The 21,606-nt window shown below is 30.4% G+C and overlaps 1 pseudogene; it reads left to right on the top strand.

The window, feature by feature from the left end:
* The first annotated feature begins 1,201 nt into the window (after window positions 1–1,201).
* On the top strand, window positions 1,202–2,725 carry LOC146881884 (tricyclene synthase EBOS, chloroplastic-like; annotated as a pseudogene).
* Window positions 2,726–21,606: the final 18,881 nt, after the last annotated feature.

Raw genomic sequence — 21,606 nt, 5'->3', positions numbered from 1 at the left:
TTAAATGGGTCGGGCTGGGCTGGCCCAACAAGGCAAAACGGGTTGTGTTTCTGGGGCACGGTCCGCAGGCTGGCGAGCTAGCGGGCTGACCCGCCATCATTTTCCTGATATGTTTATTTTGTAGTCCAAAATCAGATTTTAATTTTTTTCATTTCAAATTTAGTTGACTGAATATTGTCCCAATATATAAATGTACTAGTAGTGACTATAATAATAGTCAGGGTGGTCTGCATATGCATTAATACAATACAATAGTCCATCATCAAAGTTCAAACAAATTGAAATGATTAAAAACAAAATGTAAATGACGTTTGGCTCTTTCATAGTCATCAAGGTCACGGTTGCAGTTGCAACATCAATAACAAGTCTGAATGAGAATACTTTAGGCATGGAACATAACCAAAGTGCAAGCTACATAAAAAAAAACAAAAGCATTAATTATCACAGTGAATAAATACTTTAGGCATATAAAATAAACCCTCCAAATCAATAGGAGCAATGGTAATATACAAATACAATGGTGTTTGCAAGTGAATACTGCACTTATAAATAATCACAGCAGAGTGATATTAAAGTTCACAGCAAGTATATAGTTACAACAAATGTAATAAAAGGAAGGCACGCACGAAAACAGTTTTCAGCACAAAACCGTGTGCTAAAATATCAACAGTTTCAGCACAAAACCGTGTGCTAAAATATCAACAGTTTCAGCACAAAATATCAACATTAGGAGTTCAAAACAGCAACACAATACCATTATACCATTATACAATAGTCCAATAACATTTTACTACACAAACATCAACAAACAATCCAGACCAATCGTTCATCTCAATTGAAAGCAATGGATCGATATGGTTACCTGAATATTGCTCCAATCCAAATAAGCGGCAGCAGCTACGCAAATTGAAATTGGGGAAGATTTAACGATGAACATCGATTAACGGCAGCAACAACAATAATTACGATTCATGATTCACAGAATGGGTCGTGGTGGTCGGAAATCACAAAATCAGAAATTTAGGGTTAAGAAAATTGGGAATTTAGGTTACAAATCGGGAGAAATGGAACCACAACGCAAATTAGGAACATACCTATCTTCGCGGTGGTCGTGGCGGTCGGAATCGTCCGCCAATCGCAGTCCGACGGTGGCTCCGCTGTTTTCGCGGTGGTCGTGGACGCTGTTTTCTCGAAATAGCCAATGACGTGGTGGATGTCAAGGTGGAGGAGAAGAGAAGCGGGTATGGCCAGCGGCGACGACGTGGTGGCCTATGTGTTTCGTGGTGGCCAGCGACGACGTGAGTGGAAGAGAAGCGAGCGCAGAGAAATGAAATCGCAGAGAGAGAGTGCAGAGGGAGAGATTGGGTGGGTGGGGAGCGCAGACAGAGTGTGTGAGGGATACTGAAATATGCACGTGGAGTTTTTTTTGGTACGGGCCGTGGGCTGGTCCGTTTTGGCCTGCGGGTTGGCCCGACGGACCAGCGGGCTTGACGGGCCAGACTGTATGGGAGTTGGCGGGCTGAATTTCTTGACCCGGCCCATGTTTTTTTTGTCGGGCTGCCGGGCCGACGGTCGACCCGGCCCATTTTGCCATCCCTATAAGTGACTCATGCATTGGAGCTTCCACTCCATCACAGAATCCAAAAGCTGGAAGCAAGGTGGTATATTGAATCTTATGCTAAAAGAACAGACTCAAATCGACTGCTACTTGAAGCAGCAAAACTTGACTTCAATATTGTGCAGTCAACACTGCAAAATGATCTCCGACAAATGTCTAGGTCAGTTTGAGTTGGAAAATCTACAACTCTTTTTCTCCATTAACTAAAAGTATGCGTGTTGCAACTTTATCACACAACAATGATTGGTTTTCTTGAAAATAAAAATCTAGCGCACTAACAAATCCTGGTCAACTATCAATCATGAATGTTAAACGATTGATCCTATTATTGTACTTTTGAAAAACTATACATGTTTTGAAAAAAGTCATGATTATGTGATTCTCCACTTAAATTGTTTAATCAATTACGTATATATGCTTTCACTGTTTTAATTATGTGAGAAAGAAAATAGATAAGGACAAAAAAAAAAGGAAAGTGGTAGAGGAATAGTTATTAAATGAAAGTTTTAACTATATTGTCTTGAGGAAAGAGACGTGTGCACAAAAGTGAGGAGAAAGAAATATAAAACTTTATCACAACTTAATTTTAATTAAACAGAAAAAAATGTAAATAACATTTAGTGTTAACTAAGATAATTACTTTCTTAAAAGAAATAAATAGATACCTTATTTTTCATTATTACATTGCAATGAAGGTGGTGGAGGGGAATGGGACTAGCCTCAAAGTTAAGCTTCAGTCGAGACAGACTTATGGAATACTTCTTTTGGACTGTTGGAATGCTCTTAAAAAACATGGACAAAATATTCTACCCTACCTCACTAAAGCAGTATGTTAGCTCATAATTTATAGCAATTATTTCTTACATATTATATATACATGTTAGTGATATATTGAGATTAGTTTTGTTTTTGAATTGAATTACACAGTGGTGTGATTTGTTGAAAGCATTCCTACAAGAAGCTAAATGGAGTCACGACAAACACTTGCCAACACTCGAGGATTACCTCAACAATGCATGGGTCTCATCTTCCGGTGTAGTTATACTCATGCTTTTTTCTTACTAAACCATAACATCAAATCGGCTACAAAAGAAAATTGGTCACTAAAAATTATCTAAATTTGTCTCTAATTAATTAATGACAAATTTAGTGACCAATTATAATCTTTTATTTATAACAATTACTATTTTAGTAATTAATAATTTATAATTTTGTAAATTGGTATATAAATTAGTTATTATAGTGACTAACTATATTTAGTCACTACAATTGGTTTTTAATTAAGAATTTTCTTATAATGTATACGTATTGTAAGGCCCACTTATATTTTAGCCTTTATTTTAAGGGTTGTCCCAAGTAGTTTGGGCCTAAGGCTGGCCTAAAGGAAATTCAGACCCTAACCTGTCCTAATCCCATTCATTCACTTCACTTTTCAAAAATACGCATCTTCTTGCCTTTTGGAACCACATTTGAGCTCTGTTAGGGTTTTTCGTCTTCCGTTAAGCTAGAAGAACCTCGTTCGTTCCAAGTAAGTTGAGCTTCCAACTGTTCTTCCTCTATTTTAGCTTTGTGGCATTAGTTCCTACTGAAGTTGCCCTTATTAATCTAGTTCCCTATCTATTTTCCTAATTTCCAACTCCCTAAGCTGTTCTCGGAGCTGCTGTGCTCTCTACGTTTGGTTGCCAAAGTCCCTTATTAGCCCCTTTCCAGGTAAGGGAAGTTAGGATTTCACGTTTTAAGTTATGTTTGATGAGTTCTGTTGCCTTTTCATGATTTTATATACATGAGTGAAGTTTTAATGATATGAATATGGATTGTGTGTTTGGTGTGGCTAAATGCTTGAGTTGTGTGTGTGCGAACAGTGGAGGGTTCTGGTTTTCTCGCCCAAGCAAGTCTGTCTCGCCTAGGCGAGATTAGCAGTACTCGCCCAATTTGCCTGTGCGAGCTGTCGCTCAAGCGACGAGCTCCAGTTTTGAGGGAGAGTACATCTCGCTCAGGCGAGGAGGTCTCGCCTAAGCGAGAGTGCGTAACAGCGCCACTGTTTCCCTTTTCGAGCCCTCGCCTAGGCGAAGTGAACTTGCCTGAGCGAGACTCTTCTGCTTGAGCGAGGAGCTGAGCGAGAATGCACTAGGTTCTGTTTTTCTCCGTTGTCTTTGCGTGCTTACTATATTTTGGATGAATTAATATGTTAAAGGCATGAAATGCATAATGTGCATGCATGGGATTGGTTCATGAATTGAATATGATGAGTTGGTATGGATTTGACATGGAATATGAATGAGGATTGGTTATAAAGGTTGGTATAAAACTTATACGTGTGACAAGTATTACTTGGTTGGTGGGATATGATTTTATATAAATGGGTGAAATATGTTATTGGTTTGGTTGGGACGTAATTCCTTAAAATATCTAGGTGAGATTTCAGGGTGGTGCCTCAGTTGGTCGGGACGTACTTCCATGACCCCTATTAGTGGGAGTTCATGGTGATGCCTCATCTATATAATTTAGTAAGGATTCAAGGTAAGGTTGCATCTTGACGCTCTAAGGAGTCAGTTAGTCTCACATAGAGCGGACTGACTCTTGTGGTGAGAGTAGCAGGAGGCCTGAAACTCATTAAGGGCTAACCTTGTGTGTGGGGGATTGAGGGGATTGAGACATTGTGACATTTAACTTGGGGGTGAGCAAGGAAATCTACCACAAGTGCAAGCATCCGCTGAATCCGACTAAATTATACGTATCTGGATGAGTCGCGTCGAGTCTTAGTGTATTGTTTGGATAGTCAAAACATGCCTGGGTAACGTATGTATAATTGACTGTGAAAGTGTATATGAGTGCATGATAAAAATATTTTTGGCTCCAGCTTACCCTTTTTGCTTGTTTGGTTTCTCTGTGTGTGGTTCTTCTCCTTTTGCGATCATCAATTTATTGATGTGAGCAGATGTGAGGAACACCCGTGATCAACAGGGAGGTGATAGTTTCGCTGCTTAGCCTCTAGACTGGTTTCTGCTTTTGGACTTTTCTTTTAGGGCAATGGCCCATGTACTATCTGGCCTTTGGGCTTTATTTGAAAACATTATCGTTATTCCTTTATGCTTTCTTTTTGACATCGTATTGTGCCTTGATTATTGTACAAATTTTCTTCTATGTGACGTTTTTTTAATTTGGATTATTAATATAATGGTACATTACACATATTATTATATTTCTTTTCTTTGTTGGATACATTAATAAATTATTCAACCGCATTTAAAAGATAGGTTGGAATTATAGAAAGTAATATGTTTCTCATGAATAAAATCACTAATGTAAGAATCTCATTCTATCAAGTCAAAATAATGTTTTTTGTTTATAAATAACTAATTCTATGCAGACGGATAATAAAAACGTTGAAAATGAAACGAAGAATAAAGTTAGAACTATTCAGAAATTAAATATTTTTTTTCTTAAATTTCAGTAAAAATTGAAATTAGTCTCTCCTTAAAATTTTGGTCAAATTTAGTCCTCCAACATTAGAAATACATGAATTTAGTAATTTTAACAAAAATTTGTTAGGTTTATGTGATGTTTTGAACACGTTTCATGATAATATTTGAGTTGCTTATATCATTTAACACGTTTTCACTCTAATGTTAGCTAAGAAAGACAGTTAAAACATTAAATAAATTTAACAAAATTTGGTTAAAATAACTAAATCCATACATTTATAATGTTAGGAGACTAAATTAAGTCAAAGTTTGGAAGAATGACTAATTCTAATTTTCATTAAAAATTAAGGGACCAAAATTATATTTTATCCTAAAACAATGAGAACAAAATGAATATATAATTAATTATGATTTTCCCATAATCAATGCATATCAATAAAAATAAAATACTTATAAATATATAATATAATTAACTATTTAAAAAAATACTATTAATTTTTATTTACTAATATTTTTTTCCATTAATTATATTATTATTAATTTATTAATATGTATTTTATATTATCATAAAACAAAAATAATAATGAAAAAATAAGTTAATTTAATTTTTTGTTAGTATCTTTTTTATATCATGGAAATAAATAATTAAAATGAAAAAAATACTGAAATAAGGAATAAAATACAATAAGCAATTTAATGCTTTATTAATAGTTATATTTTATATTATAATAAAATAAATAATTAAAATATTAAAATGATAAGTAAAATAAATTAATTCGCTAAATTTGGATATTTCTCAAATTATTTTATTTTGATATATTTTATTTTGAATTATAATATTTTTATTTAAATTGTATATAAATATTTTTGTAAATGGATTAAAACATCACAAATGTTCTATCATTTATAAAAATATTTTTGCTGATAAAAAAATATAACCTGTTAAAATGTTTTGTTGAGAAAAAAATAAGAGTTAAATATGTTTTTGGTCCCTTAACTTTCACTAAATTTTGGAATTAGTCCATTTCGAAACTTTAGACCAATTTAATCCTTCATCTTTCGAAATACATGAAATTAGTCATTTTAATCAAATTTTGTTAGGTTTATTTGATGTTTCGTACGCATTTCAGGATTAAATTTGAGTTGTTTATACTGTTTGACATATTTTTGCTTTAATGTTAAATCAAATACTATTATGAAGCATACTTAAAATGTCAAATAATCTTAATAAAATTTGATTAAAAAGACTAAATCTACGTATTTCAGAAGATAATTGACTAAATTGGTCCAAAATTTTGAAATGAACTAATTCTAAAATTGACTGAAAGTTAAGAGACCAAAAATATATTTTATCCAAAAAATAAAGGAATTTCCACAACAATTAATGTCTACCATTTATATTGTGGGGCAACTACCTCAGAAAGTTAGGCGGTAGGAGTACCGACATGCTTGAGTGATGAGAGTCTAGATAGATCTTATGGATATGATGAGTTATGTTGTATTAATTTATTTTTATTTTTTTTGTGTTTCTCTTTTATCTACGTACGGGTTACCCTTTATCTCAAAATGTGTTTATGTGGTTGTTGTTTAGGAAAAATGAAGTGAAAGAACTAAAGTGCGCTCTATAGATTATAGCACGTAAAGCTTTAAACAAAAAATTCATTTTTGTGTGATGATACATTCCATTTAGTAAGTGAAAACCACAAACTTTCCTTATTTGAGTAAGTGGTAGTGTTCATCTCCTCTCTTGATTGTGAAGTATAGAAAAGTTCCTCTGTGTGGACATAATAAAAATGTAGTGATCATTGTCGGCCTAAGAAAAGGTTTGTCACATTATATAATATATATATATATATATATATATATATATATATATATATATATATTGTGACGATATACATTCACCATGTTTTTTATTTATATTATTTGCGTTAAATATATTAGATAGATCTAATTTAACACAAATAATTAAAAGTATATTTAATCCAAAATAATCAATTCACCCAACCAAGAGAAGTGAATTGGTTATTTTGGTTTTTCACCTTTTTAAAAAGAATTTTGAATATTATTTTTAATCTTTAAAGTTCCAATTACCAATTTTTCAAATTTATAGTTAATGGACTAATTTAATCAATTAAGAAGGCATAAAAGATGAAAGAAAAAAAAACACAACAATTTTTATACTGATTCGATTCAAGATGAATCTACGTCCAGTCTTCTCCTAAGCAACCCGAGCTTAGGAGGATTCCACTAAATCAATAGAGTTACAAGAATTACAAGAGCATCTATATAATTTAAGACCCTAAACACTAAGGAGTTTGATCTACAAATCAAGAACTCCTCCTAGATGCAATGCCTCCACACAATTGCACCTAGACCTTCACTCACATAGTAAATCAACACTGAATAGAAATACAATTAAAAAAAGAGAGCAAGGAACAAATACACCTAATGGATGTGCAGATGTGACACTCAATCCTAAATCCAAGCTTGACCCTTTAAGATTAAATCTATTATCAATCTTTTTGAATGTCCAAATGAATGATCTTCAAGAAAGAAAGAACTTTGTGAATCTTTAATCTCAAAATCTCTCAGAAAATCTCTTCGTGATTCAGTTATTGCGTGAAACTCAAATTGATTTCAAATCTGTTTGTAAATCAGAGTTCTGCTGCTGAGATTAGTGGATTAGGGAATTTACCTAATTGATTATCGTGGGTGAATTTTCACTGCATCAATGTAGTGCCCTATGATAATCCATTAGTTAAACATCCAATCCATTAGCAAGTTCTGCATATGACATATTCAATAGGCTGACAACTAATCTATACGACTCAAGCTTGGTTTACATGAAATCTTAGATATGCATCTCCAATTTACAAGATAAGTTCAAGACTAAGTCTAAGACAGTAAAACAGTGATCCAAGGACTTTGGACATCATCAAAATCAGCTTTATAATATTAAGCGGGCTCTCCATTTCAACAATTTGAATTTTTGTGTGAAATTGGAATTCTTTTTTATTTATAAATTTAATATATTTCGGTCTTCAAATTTTAAAAATAAATGGATATAATCATTTTAACCCAATTACGTTAAATTTTTTTTACGTGTCAAACTCATTTCATTAACGGATTTTGACCATAAGTTTTGAATGGATCAAAATAATATACTCAAAATTTATATAAGTTAATGTGAAATTCCTCTCCTGCACTTGTAATTTTTTAAATCTTAACAAATGATTTCTCTAATTCAACAAACAATTGGATCATTAACATCATGCTTCAATTGTTTGTTTGAATCCTTCTATCATTTTTAAAAACTTTTAGAAAATGAATTTATTTTTTTATTCTTCATCAATATACCTCTTTACCAAAAAGTTTAAAAATAAAAATTAATTTACTAAAATATAATCAAAACTTGAGAGACATATATATTACAAAAAAAATAATAATAATCAAGTCACAATTAAAATGGTTATGACAAAATATACACTACATAACTTTACATTTAATATTCATAAAAAAATAAATATTCAAAATAAAAAACTCATGAAATGAAAAAAATACTAACTAATAAAATAAGGTTTCATTATCAAATGAGGCAAAAGAGAGTTATCTTTTTTCCTCTTTAATAATGGAAGAAAATATATGAGAAATGATAAGAGAAAAAATGACTTTGAGTCTAACTTCTTAATGTTTTCTCCATAAACACAATAAAACGAGTAAAAGTGAGAGATAAGTACAAGAAAATCAAAAGATAATGAGAGAGAACATAACAAAAAATTTTAATAAATTTATTTCTTTTTTATTGTATTTAATTTTATGTTTTATTATTTATTAACATTAAATATTACATTTTGTAAAAGAAATAAAATCTACCTAATTTAATTTTCATCAATATAATATATACTACAAAAAAAAATTAAAAAAATTTGGAGGGTCATACCCTAAGGCAATGCTATAAGATCTACCTATGCATTTCTTGCTAGTACTTGAGTTTTTTACACTGTTTAACACGTTTTTGCTACAATATTAATTGGCAACATATTGTACACGTAAAATAATTCAACATAATTAAGTTAAAAGAAATATAGCTGTTAATTTTTAATTTTTAAAGTTTGAGACCACAATATGTCAAAATTTTAGACAATAATTAATTTTAATTTTGTGTCAAAATTAAAGAATTAAAGATATATTTAACCATTTTTATTTTCTTTAATAAATTTTCATGATAACTGAGTGATGGATTTGAAGGTATAGATGTCAAAAGTAATAATAACTACCTTGACCTAATTTAGATATACCTTATATGATAATTTCTACTTCAAGAGTTGCCGCTTTGACATCATCAAGCTTGGAATCATTAGACACACAATAATTTATGATAGACGTGTGTGATTTAGATTGGACTTCTTTGTCTTATCACATGTTAAAAAATAATAATAATAATAATAATCTTATTATTATTATTATTATTATTATCATTATTATTATTATTATTATTATTATTATTATTATTATTATTATTATTATTATTATTATTATTATTATTATCTTTATATTTTTGATTTTCCACGATCATATATAGAAAGAGATTAAGTTACATGTGTAATAGAAGAATACATGCAATCAAATTATAATTATAAATAGTATTGAATAATAGCTTATAAAGAAATGAAGATTTTTTAAAACAAATTGATAAAAAATAATTCATTAATGTGTTAATATTTTAATCACATCTTTTTTATGTTTTTTAATTTAAATCAAAGTATAACGGGTACGGGTATCCATAGATACGGATATTATGATACACGTATCTGTCCTGTTAAGATGCAATATAAACAATACCCGTACACATTATCTGCAAGTATCCATTTACAATATCCATCTCCAGCCTGTTGCAGATTTTTTCCGCAGGTATTCACATGTGCAAATTTTTTTGACATCGCGAGAGTCTAGATAAGGAGATGATGAGTTGTGTTGTATTAATTTATTTTTATTTTTTTGTGCTTCTCTTTTATCTATATGGGTTACCCTTTATCTCAAAATGAGTTTTTATGTGGTTGTTGTTTCGGACATTATAGCACGTAAAGCTTTGAACAAAAAATTCAAATTTTTATGATGATACATTCCCTTTAGTGAAAGTGTGAAAACCACGAACTTTCCTTATTGAGTAAGAGGTAATGCCTATCTCCTCTCTTGATTGTGAAGTATAGAAAGGTTTCTCTGTGTGGACATAATAAAAATGTAGTGATCATTGTCGGGCTAAGAAAAAGTTTGTCACATTATTCTAGATTTGATATATATGATTGAGTGTGATAAAACTAAAATAATAAATTAAATAATACTTTATTGATAGTTATGTTTTATATCGTAATACATAATACATATTTTTTACAGTTTTCATGAAAAGCGCGTTGGCTAAGCCGACGCTAGTTTCTTTTTTGTAAAAATAATTAAGTAATCTGTGGTACGTCATTTGTTATTTTTAACATCATCTAAAAATAGAGATTAAAAATAATGATTTTGAGAAGTGACTAAGTTTCGACGAACATCATTTTTAAATTTAGTCAAATTTGAGGGATCAAAAACATATTTTTTCTTAAATTTTTATTATCTATTAAATACTTAGTAAATTTATGTTTTTCAATTGAGTCTTTACCATTAGATTTGTTATCGTTGGTAATGTTACGTTTAAATGTTGACATGATTGTTATATTATGTCACCTTTCTAGCCACATATTATTTTATTATTTTAATGTTTTATAATTTTATAATTTATGATATTATTATAATTATATAATTTTATAATTACATAGTGTTATAATGTTTTAATTTTAATTATAAGATTATATAATTTTAAAATTTTAAAATAATAAAATAATTTGTGACAACAATTTAGCAAAGTAGCGTAACAATAACAAGATAACAATCATGTTAATCACTCAATAAATCATCTCTATTAAGAACTCAATTAAAAGTTTATAATTTTATTATGGATTTAAAATATAATTAAGGTTTTTATTTGTTAAAATTTTATAATAATTATTTATTTTAATTTTAAAATTATTTTATCCCTAATTTATAGTTTTTAATTTATTTTTATTAAAATATTCTCAAAAGTTATTTTTAAAATTAGTTATATATATATATATATATATATATATATATATATATATATATATATATATATATTACATCAACTTTAAATTTTCTCACCGCTCTCCACTCGCTTTTCTTTAATATAAACAATTAAACTTTTGATTTTTCTTTCTTTCTTTCCTTTATTTTCTTTTCCATTCCTTTTTCCATTTCAATCGAACAAAAAATGTGTGGTGGTGTGGTGATTGTGGAAGTATAAAAATCTGATACTTAAAAAAGTTACAAGTATTTGATATCTTTATACAACTTGTTCAAAGATTTGTTGTGAATGGAATAATAACCCCTCAACAATTAATATCTCCAATTCATATTGGTGCTATTGTCACGTAATTGTCCACGAGTTGGATGGTAAGAAGGGACATGCTTGAGTATTGGGTGTCGAGAAATTTTATATATTTAATTATTATTATTAATATAAAAAATATATATAATTTAGTATTGAAATTTTGTATATTTTTTCTTAAAAAAGTATAGTTTTAAAATTCTATTTGATATAGAATCCATTTTAAATATGTTTTGCTAATTTCATTTTTTTCATCGGATATTCTTATATTTAAAACTGCTTTCTTAGAATAAATTCCAAAGAATTAATATGAAACTTCCTACTTACAATTTTAAAGAATTGATATAAAACTTTTTACTTATAACTATTTGAATATTAAGATGAATGTTAAAAGATCTCATCTAATTCAACGATTGAATTCTTAGTATAATGCTTGAAGAGAGATGAAGAAGTAAATTTGTATTATTTCATCTTCACTATATCTTTCCTTTTATCACTTGAAAAGGAATGAATCAATATGCCTATTTTTAAAAAAATTAAGACTAAAAAATAATTTATCAAAATCCAATCAAAAGATGTAATTACAAAAAAAAAAATCAGTGATAATCAAGTCACATATGAAAAATGGTTATGAAAAAAATATAGTATATACCTCTTCTTTCTATATTCATAAAAAAATAAATATACAAAAATATCATAAGATGAAAAAAATAAATAAATATCAAACTAATATTTTTCTATCAAGAGACAAAAGAAAATTACCTTTTTATCTTAAAAAAGAACAAACGAGAAATGAGAGCAGGGAGAATGAATTTGTGTTTAACTTTCTATTTTTTTTAAACAAAAAACAAAAAAATGCAATAGTAATAAATGAATACAAGATATGAAAAACTTAAAATGAGAGAAAAAAAAATATCTCAAAAATTTTTATTATTCTTTATTATATTTATTTTTTTATATTGTTATTTATTAACATTAAATATTAGATTTTATAAAATAAATAAAAATCAATCTAAAAAATTTTTAAAAAAATTATTTTAAAAATATTTAAAAAGAATTAAAAAAATTTGGGGGACATGACACCCCTCCAAGCCCTCTAAACTTGGCCATTGCACGTACGTCTTGTGGACATGGATTTTGTATTTTTTTTTTTTTTTTGTGTTTCTTCATGTATATGGTAATAATGAACTTTTGTGCGGTTGTTGTAAAAAGAAAAAAAATTCCAAGAACTAAAATGTTTTCTTTAAATTATATCACGTAAAGCTTTAAACAAAAAAAAAATGCAATTTCTCATGTTCATACATTCCATATTTAGTGAAAGATTGTGAAGCAACCCAAAGTTTATAAATGATGACGATTCTCAATTAATCAGCATGGCATCCTTCACAGTTGTTGTAATCAACTAGTGCTTGCCACCTTCATCTCCATCAGTTGTTCTTGTCAACACAGACAAACTGTAGTACTATTTCCCATCAATGACAGATGTTGCACTCTCCAACATGTTTATGCAGGCACAAAGCTTCTAGCTTGAAAGTTGGGAAGAGTTTAAACTTGTTATTCAAGTTGTTTCAAATGGTTAAACATGTCTGTGGCAAGACAAGAATATCATATAATATAACTCTTCATTTCAACAACGTCAAAACTGTTGGTTTTGGTTACCTCCACACCACTTTGAATATATCCAAATAGCTAATCCTAAAGTCACATAGAACAATTTCAATTAAATTAACTAATTCATCTTGCATAATAACGTCTTATGATAGTAATGAACACTTAAAGTTAAAAGGAACTGATGGGAACATGTTTTGGGCATTGCTTCGGATGTTGTCTGAGAATGAACCAACATGTTTTTTTTTTTTTTTTTTTTCCAAAATAAGTTGAATCAAATTCCATCCTTTTCATTCCAAGGAAATGCATGAAGAATAAAAGATACTTCCTAGCTGGAAGCTAGACGAGAAGCCAAAATGCAAAAAAAAAAATAATAATAAAAATTGAATGATCTGATTATTCAAAACAAGAACCATCAATAATTCAAATTGGACTAAAAAAACTTTTATTTCAGAATAAGGCTTCCAAACTTGAAAACAATAAGTCAACTGAATCTGTCTATTGAACTTAGTTTATTTATTTTAATTAATTCTATTATTCTATGAAAAAGTATATTTTATTAAAAAATATAAATATAAATAATTTAAATACATTCTTACACTAAAAGTGTAACGTCCCATTTAATTATTAAACGAAATTAACGGAAACGTCACGCAAACGATAGTGCAGTAGCGTAGTCTTGGGGTCCTTAACCCAACCCCTACAACCTGGGCACACCACGATGCCAACGGAAACCAAATACAAGTCTAACAAAGAGTGTAGAGTAGAAATGCATAAAGCGATACATGGGCCATAGCCCTAAAGAAAACATGAAGAAAATAACTCCAGCCCAGATGGCTAAGCAGCGGATTCACCATTCCCTTGTTGGCCACGAGAAACTCGTCCATCTGCTCTCATCAATCAAATTGATGATCATCGCAAGAAAGAACAACCACATACAATACAACCATACAACAAAACGGGTAAGCTAGAGCCAATAACATATTCATCATACAATCAGTTATATTTTCACCATCCCATATCCATACAACAACCAAGCATGTCATGACTCTTCATTCAATACACTACGACTCGACTCGACTCATCCGGATACGTATAACCTGGTCGGATTCAGCGGATGCTTGCACTTGTGGTGGATACCTCTGCTCACCCCCGAGCTATGTGTTACAAGTGTTACAATGAATCAAATTTCCCTCACCACAAGGTTAGCCCTTAATGAATTTCGGGCCTCCTGCTACTCTCACCACAGGAGTCAGTCCGCTCTAGGTGAGACTAACTGACTCCTCAAAGTGTCAGGATGCAACCTTACCTTGAATCCTTACCCAGCTATACAGATGGGGCACCACCATGAACACCCACTAACAGGGGCCATGGAACTACGTCTCGACCATTGAAGTGCGACCCTGAAAGTCTCACTTAGAGACCCCAAGGATTTATGCACTGACATAGACCAAATACGATCATACAATCAAACAATATTCACCATGCAAAGATACCCTCATTATATCAACCTTTAAAGCCGTTACCTTTCACATTTCCAAATCCAACCCATTCCAACTCATCATAATCCATCCATGTACATAGAATCCAACTCATCTCATTATCATGTCACTTTAACAACACCAAACTCATTTAGTTCACATGCCAATACTCATACCAAATCCATCATTTATAATTCATGAATCACGTTACGTATGCATCACACTCCATTATATACATGTCCCTCATCATAACATTCATGCCTAACCAAAATAGATCATTCAGAACTAAGCAAACGTCCAAACACAACGCTGTCTCGCCCAGCACCTCGCTCAGGCGAGTCCCCCTCCGCCTAGGCAAGGGCTCAAACAGGAACAAGAAAGCAACGCGGGATCTCGCTTAGGCGAGACCCCTCTCGCCTGGGCGAGTTGTTTGCTCGCTCAAAAACACACTCTAGTCGCCTGGGCGACCACTCGCGCAGGAAGCTCTAGGCGAGCCTCTGCACGTCTCGCCTGGGCGAGGCAAGCTCGCCTGGGCGAGTCTATCAGTATCCGCCACTGTTCGCACCTGCACAACTCATACACGCACCCAACATAGATTCCAGCCAGACATTCATAGCAATGCACAATCTCAAAGAATTTGCAAACCACAACAATACAGGCCAAAACACACCACATGAAAGGGTTCTAGCTTCCCTTACTTGGAAAGGGCTTGTACGAGACCTCGACACTGGGCCACGGAGCACGGCGGCTCGATAGACAGACCTGGAAACTGGTGGAACAACGATACAATGGGAAGAATGAGGTTATTGACTAACCTTAAACGGTGGAATACAAAAAGGACCACATGGAAGTAAGAGCAGTAGGTTTAGGGTCACTTACATGGAGCAGAAAGTAGAACGTGAGCTTTGAGCGGACCGGTTCGAGACGGTAAAGCTAGCCCTAGCAGAGCTCTAGTGTGGAAAAGGGGAGTGACGGCTGCTGAATCTTCTGCGAGAGTGCAAAGTGAGGGTTAGGGCAACCTGAAAGGGTTTTATCAATTGGGTCAGCCCTAGGCCCAAACACAAGAGGGCAGCCCTTAACTTTAGGGCAGAAATGGCCAGCCAAACTTTGATGGGCCTTACAAAAAGTAATAAAATATTATTGATTAATTTTACAAAATAAAATATCAACATTAAATTTTAATTATATTGTAATTTAATGAAGTTAAACTAATATAATAAATATATTTTTCTTAATAGTCTGGTGTATTGTACGAATACTATATGATACAATGAGAAAATCAAAGATTAATAAGTTGATCGGAAACCTAGGTAATTGGGACAAGTTATAGATATAACACGAAAAAGTGGTCACATTACAAAATTAATTATTTTTAGTAGGGTTATATTTGACATTACTAGGATTTTAACTTCCACTAATGATTTTATTCGAGATTTACAATTTTTTTAGAAGAGTCATCATAGCTAACAAATTATCAGAGATTTTTAGCAACTTCCTTAAATTAGCGAAAATTATCTAGGATTTCGAAAATCTCCTATTAATACTTGGGGTTTTGGAACCCTTGTTAATACCTGGAGTTTTGGAACCCCATTAATACCTAGGGTTTTGGAAACTCCCCGTTAATATTTGAGGTTTCAAAAACTCCCGTTAATACCTGGACAAATTGATTTGCGTTAGTTACAGGTTGAGCTTCCCACTGTCAAACTACGTTAGAAGCTCAACCATACTATATGGTGATTACAACAATAAACGCTACACCAATGCCTAATATATTTACAATATTTAAAGGCAGGTAAGCATATCAAATGTAGTTCTATATCATCAAAGCAGGAATATGTATCCATTAAATTTCCATAATTTAGAGTTCTATTTATATAAACGCAAACAATTTTACAATCAATATTGTTTGAAGGCCATGCTTAGTTATAGAAAATGACAGCTGAATATTTTAATTGGACTCAATCAGTCAAACCAAATCCCATGAAACAAGTTAACTTAAAATTTCATTGAGTTAAAGGGCAGATTTACTGACATTCCCTATTGCCTTTTGGATAGTGGCAATATATTGGAATGCCCTCTCAGATTCCAATGCTTTAGCAATAAAATGTACACAGACCGAGACATTCGCCCTTAACATATTTCACAAGTACCTTTTTTCAATAATTAAATTATCTGAATTCATAAGATCATAAAAAGATTAAAAGAGTAAAATGGTTTTATTAATAATTATTTACTCAACAAGAAACAAAATGATTGCATCACAAAGCAAACCCTAATAGAAAGGAAAAAAAAAAACAAATAAAGATCTAATTGAAGAACAAATCTAGAAGTAAGAGAAATTTTCATGTTCTTCTTAAACTATAAATGCCATAAATAAACTGGATAAAAAAAATACAACATAAGCACAATGCAAGGAAATAATCTTATAACATAAGTTCAAACCAAAACTCCAATTTCACCTAAAGTTCAAGCAATTGGTCAACATATTCTTGTGGAAGAATGTCCACTCTTGTGGAGAATTGTTGGCCAACTTTAATAAATGTAGGACCCAATCTCAGAATCCTCTCCTTTAGCCACTAGGTTTCACCTTAAAGTTTTCTTTTCCTCTGTCATTCCTCTTGTAAATAATCTCTTTTTGCGTCGAAGAAAAAACAAATGGTAACATTGTTGAGGTTCCTCAAATCAATAAAATACACTTCACAATTTATATGTTAACCGGTTTTTGTAATTAACCAATCAACATATTTTTGTAATTTCTTTTTTGCTAGTTGATGCTCTATGATTGCAATTAATCAAATCCTCACTCAACTCAATTTACACCAAAACTCTAACACCCAAGGAATAATGCTTAATCATATCAGTAATTTAGTATTACAAGTACCGTTTCTAGAATACACTACTGTTAGAAAAACACTCGCACTAGTAACACATTGAATACACTTTGCATTTGTTTATCAAATCAATAAAATCAACAATATAATGGATCCCATGTTCCTCCACATGAACACTGTAAGAGTCATTTCAACAAATCCTTTCCAAATACCTGTTTTTTTAATTCATAATTAAGCATAACATAATGTCTCATATCAAAGCTTAGATATATAGATATTTCTCCATATCTAAAAGAGTGATAAATATAAATAGAGAGATGAAATCAAAAGAACGATGAGAAACTGAAAGTAGAGAACGAAATCGAAAGTAGATAAAACAATGGTGAAATCGAAAGATTGTGTTTATTACCTGATTTAAGAGGGAAACGATTGATGAAATTGAAAGAGCGAACATCTTCCTCCTAAGGCATGAGCCACAACTGCTTCAAGGAGATAAATTTAAAGAGACCAAAACGAAATCGAAAATAACTTAGATGATGAAATAAGGGATGAGATGTCGTGGTTTACCACGGAGAGGCACTGAAACGAAAATGAAATTGAAGACCCAGATAATGAACGGAGCGAGATGAGAGGTAACACACGAGAAAACCCCAGAATCCTACTTCTTCTTCTTCATCCTGAATTCTCCAGCCAACAAGAGTAGTAAGACACGAGAAACCAAGAATTTTTAAAAATTATAAAAAAGAGAGAAAATAAAAAAAATTAGGTGAGAATAATTTTATCGAGGTTTGTTAAGAAAATCCTTATATTTAAGGAGGGTTTCTAAAACCCCTGGTATGTCACTTTTTTATTGGAGGTTATTATAACCTCAAGTAATAAACCCCAACTAAATTTATATATTTTTGTAGTGCCAACATAACTATTTTCTTCCTAGATTTAATACTTATTCTAACCATTATGAAAAAGTTTTATATTCTTTATATATTTTTGTTAGAAATATTCAACAAAATTTTGAACAAACAAATATTGAAAGGTGTCGAAAAATGCTTTTATGTGAAAATTCGTTAAGTTTAAACTAATAGAACATAAAGAAACATTTTTGAAAAAAAAAATACATAACATTGAAATTCATAAAAAAAGTATCATGGAATATGTGCATTTCCTTGTTGCAGGTTATATCAATTGTCTCAAGTGGAGGCAGGTAAGCCTAGTCACTATCGAATTGTGACTCTTGAGTTATTACGCTTTAATGATAAAGATTTTTTCCCTAATTAATAGCTATTGGTTTTTGCCTAATGGTAAGTGTTAGATCCAACAATTGGTATCAAAACTAATGTGAAGAATTTGTTTCCTAGTGGACAATTGTTCAGGAAATATATTATTGCAAGTTGCACAATTGTTAACATTTTATCAACTCATCTTAACATTTTGTTAGAATAGGGAGTTTTAACATTGTTAAGACATTTTAATGCATATTTGAATTAATCTCATTTTTAAATGGTTTTACTTTTTTAAATGGTTTATTTGGATAAAAGAATTTAAATTTAATAACTTTTTCTCTCTCTCTTAAATAGAGTATTTTAATACCTATAAACTATGATATCGTACCAATATTTCAATTTGGGTCACATATATGTATTTGGCACGTATCTGTGTCCGATACTTTAGAATATTTTACCAGTACTATGAATGAAGTATCTATTCTATAAAGCAACAATACTTTTATGATGATAATAATTTATAATTTTTTATGTTGACCACTTTAATACATATAATTTTAATTGGAACTCAGACAATAATAATCATATATTTATCATGTTTTTAATGCATATATCACATATCATATCTATTATTTTCAAAATAAATGTATCGACATATGGTATAGATGTCATATCCGATACAGGTATCATATATGTGCATCATGGCATATAAAATATAAAAAATTACTTAAATATTAAATAATTGTTAACAATTAAAAAATATTAAAATTGATTATTTTTTGTAGTCGTTTTTGTTTATGTAATAACAATTATTATTTCACCCTTTGGATAACTTGGGTTAGTTCTGAGGGAACTGCATGCCTAGATGATCAAAATGCTAAAAAGAAAGAGCTCAATCATAATGGATGGAATGATAATGAGAAACTACTTGGAATTTGGAGACTTTGTGGGAGCAGCAAAGGTTTTCTTTGTTGGTTTTTCAAGGAATTACCTATTATCAATGCTAACAAGGTCGTCGGTGGTAGTCTGGTAGTTTCTCCGTCCGTCTGTGGAAGGTGTGATTGTGAATGTAGAAGGTGGTGTTGGGATTGGGAACGAAAGAGTAGACAAGGGGAGAAATCTTGTTTCTTAGGGTTTTCTTTTGAAGAAGAGTTAAAAAGTGGGTTGAATCCATCTTTTCCATGTAGTCCCATGAATTCATTGTGCTGGATTTTATAAAAACAAATAATTTTAATTAAAAAAATTAAACACATGGCAGCCTCTTGTCATTATACGTGGCAGTCTACGTGGAACATTGTTTTTCACGTGGGGCAAAATTTTAACGCCGTTCAAAGTCAGGGACTAAAACCATTGTTTTTGAAAAATGAGGATCAAAATGGTTAAATAAGACGATCGATGGTTTGTATTAGAACCTTGTTATCGGTCCCATGGTGGGCGTTAATGTTCCAAATCCAAGTCCGTCGAGTGACATCATTAGATCAATCACCATGCAACCGAGATAATGTCCGTTTTGGAGCGTGGAGCTTTGTGACGGTTTTATACCTAAAAAGCATCTCGGAGGATAGAAGGAGGAAATAGTATTTAGACTGCTTAAGCTTCGATTTTTAAGCGATGTGAGACTATTAAACATGGTAGGATTAAGTAGAAAAAATTTAGTTTTTATTAAATGAATATCTTTATATATATATATATAATAATTGTTATTATTATCTCATTGTTTAATTATCCATGAATGAATATATGTATTATAGTGTTTAGTTATAAACATTGTTGAAGATTCTTATAAGACAATTTCATAATATATAATTGGATGCAAAGCTCGTTTTACAAACCAATTAAGTTAAGTTTAAAGTTTACTTATTAACATAGTCTTAGAGTCACGAGTTTGAACTTATCCAGTAAGATTTGTTATTTGTTTGGTCTATCATGTCATTCGCAATAAAACTGCTATTAGACTATCAATTAATATTCAGTTTCATATTCAAGATGTATATGTCTCGACGTAGGAGTAACAAAAAAATACTATACTACCAACAAATAATTTTTAGTGAATTTTATATATTTTTATTTATTTTTTATTTAGACTTATAAAATTAAATAAATTAATTTAATTTTATAAGGATTAATTTTTTAAAATTTATATTTTAATGGAATTCTTTTAAATTTTTTTGGAACATTTCTTTGCATTAATGCTTTAGTAAATAAATTAATTTAAATTAAGTATTAAAATTATTTTTATCTAAATTTAGAATTTAAAGATTTGTTTTAGATAATTTTGTTTAATATATATATATATATATATATATATATATATATATATATATAAACATTTTCGATATCCATAAATATCACAAATTCCAAAAAAAAAGCTCAAATTCTTTTTTAATATTCAACGGACCACAAACAAAGTACGTATTGGAATAGATAATAGAACAATTTATTTTTTTTTTGGAGAAAATAGGTACCTAAGTACTATTCGACCCCTTGTGATCGTGCTGTAGGAATAGTGAATAGGTATAGGGATTTGATGTGTCCATATCATATTCATTATAGTAGTCTCGTTATCTACTTTATAAGAAATATATTAATTGTATAGGGCTGATTTAAAATTTTTGTTTTAGATTTTATAAATAAAAGGGTTTCCAAAAAAATTAATACTAATATCTTTTTATAAGTAATTATTAATTCAATAACTTGTTTTATTAGTAAAAATATTTCATTTTTAAATTTATTTTAAATTTTCTAAATTTATAACATATTTAAATATAATTTATGTTAGGCATATTCAGAATTATTAATTTTAAAAACAAAAAGTAATTAATTATTATAGTGACGAATTTAAATACTAACACTACAAAAATAATTATTTTTAACGGGGGTTATTTTTTGATTTCTGGGGTTTTAACCCCTACTAATGGTTTTACCAGGGGTTCCTTTTTCCCCTGAAAGAGTCACCGTAGCTAAGAGATTACTAGAGGTTT

Source organism: Vigna unguiculata, chromosome 11, assembly GCF_037176805.1.
Source record: "Vigna unguiculata cultivar grain cowpea cultivar isolate G323 ecotype 2 chromosome 11, ASM3717680v1, whole genome shotgun sequence".
Lineage (NCBI taxonomy): Eukaryota > Viridiplantae > Streptophyta > Magnoliopsida > Fabales > Fabaceae > Vigna > Vigna unguiculata.
This window is presented reverse-complemented; position numbering and strand designations above follow the sequence as displayed.